We start from the raw sequence: 450 nt of genomic DNA on the forward strand, positions 1-450 counted from the left end.
CCCTGAAGATCATTTTGTAAAAATCAAAGTCTTAAGTAAATCTTCAATTGTTCTAATTTTTGTTTTTTGTTTTTTGACACAGAGTCTTGCAGTGTTGCCTGGGCTGGAGTGCAATGGTGTGATCTTGGATCACTGCAACCTCCACCTCCCAGGTTCTTGCAATTCTGCCTCAGCCTCCTGAGTAGCTGAGATTACAGGCACACACCACCACACCAAGCCAGTGGTTTGTATTTTTAGTAGAGATGGCTTTTCACTATGTCGGCCAGACGGGTCTGGAACTTCTGACCTCACGATCCCCCCTCCTCGGCCTCCCAAAGTGCTAGGATTACAGGCATGAGCCACAATGCCTGGCCTGAGTGGTTCGAATTTATTTGTGTTGGTTCTCAACTCTCTTTTGGATTTAATTGAGCTTCTTTAAAATATTTTGAATTATTTATCTGAGATTTCAAA

This window comes from Colobus angolensis, unplaced genomic scaffold (assembly GCF_000951035.1).
Source record: "Colobus angolensis palliatus isolate OR3802 unplaced genomic scaffold, Cang.pa_1.0 Scaffold519, whole genome shotgun sequence".
NCBI lineage: Eukaryota > Metazoa > Chordata > Mammalia > Primates > Cercopithecidae > Colobus > Colobus angolensis.